Genomic DNA, 1717 nt, shown 5'->3' with positions numbered 1-1717 from the left:
CATAGATAGAAATAAGTCAAAAGACTTTATGAAAGGCTTTATATGGTTTTGACAAACTATCACATCATAGTATATTCAAAAACTATAGCTACTAGTTTCTTCCTTAAGCAATATACTGTTTCTAGCACTTAATTTTAAGATTATTTTGCTTTATAGGTTGACCAAACAGTTGTCTTTACTCTCTCCTCCTCTTTCCATTTAGGAGCATCTTCCATCTTTCAGGATGTCTTGAAGGTTTTATATTATTTGTCTAATCTGAGAAGTCTTTTTGCAATGTCTCCGAATTCCTAAACATAGTGATTGCAGTTTTGAAAATTACGGAAGCCCCCAATCAAAGTTACCCCTTATTTTTCTAATGTAATTCTTCTAAAAAATTACAAAATATGAGGAAATAGAACTCCTGCTAAATTTTCTTCCCATTTCTTAAAGACCCTTTTTATTTTCAGTACAAGGAAGCACATATCTTTAAACAATATTAATAGAATGTTTGTCAGTGTTCAGCTCCTGAGCTCTATAACCAGGTAGTTAAAATATATTCTTTTTTTTTTTGTTTGAAAGTATTGTATTGCATATAATCATATTCTAAATCTGTGTTATTCCATAGTTTGAAAATTCTGGGCTTTTATAAAGGCCTAATGACAATTTATCACAGCATGATACATGCATTGGCACAGGAAATCTGAAATGACAACATTGTAGGTGACAATCATAGATGTAGTACAATCATGGCATTTTGTTTATTCTATGGATAAAATTCTACCTGATATTCTAAACTCTCCAAAATAAGATTAAATTATATTTGAAAACAGTGTTAGCTAGAAGAGTAACTACACAAATGGAAGGAAAGTTTCTGCCTTCTAATCCTTGTTATTCCACTAATGTGCCTTGGAACTTGAAGATGCTGGCAAGACTTTTTCATTCCTTCTACTCCCAATCAGTAAAGGAATACTAACAATTCAGAATCAGTTATTTAATAGAATTCCGCCCCCCCCCGCCATATCTCTATCATAAAAAAAAAAAAAAGGTAAATAAAAATTAAGGTTTCTACCCCTGGAAGGGTAATTCCAGTGAAAAATGGAACATTGACTCCAGAACCTCTGACTGCAAGGATGACAACAGATAACTCACATGATCATACTTCTACTTCATAGTTCTGAAAATGGGCAGAATACTATTCCCTGTTTCCCACAAATTCTCTGCGTGTTTTTAATTCATGCTACAGCTTTAGAGCAAAGAACATAGCATCTTTCTACCTAACACAACACTGACATAACCTCTAAGAAGTGCAGCACTAATTGTAATGATGATAATGATAACTGGTGAGCCTTCATGATCTGGACTCTTAAATGGAGCTGGCCACTGTCTCTAAGCCTGTCCTGCTCACCTTGCTCTAACATGGGTTTGGGCACTGGCTGACTGTACTGCTCCCTCTGGTTCCTGTCCCTTAAGGAACAAGCTGGCCATCCATGAATGTCACTTTGTTTGTCAGGTTCCAGAATAAGCTCAACCTTTACTTTCAACCTAACAAATCAAGAGGAATAGATTTTAAGTTAGATTTGTAAATCTATGGGGAAAAAAAGTAAAATTAGTGAGTAGAACAGTTTGCTTATTAGGCAACTTTGAATTAGCAGTGATGGTGGAGCTTCTCCTCATGTTTTCAATACAGGCAGACAAAAACCTTTGTTTTCTGAACCTAACCATAAATATGGTTGTGATG

This window comes from Lepidothrix coronata, unplaced genomic scaffold (assembly GCF_001604755.1).
Source record: "Lepidothrix coronata isolate B3197 unplaced genomic scaffold, Lepidothrix_coronata-1.0 Scaffold257, whole genome shotgun sequence".
NCBI classification, from domain to species: domain Eukaryota; kingdom Metazoa; phylum Chordata; class Aves; order Passeriformes; family Pipridae; genus Lepidothrix; species Lepidothrix coronata.
The sequence above is the reverse complement of the archived record's forward strand: the minus strand, read 5'-3'. Positions refer to the sequence as shown.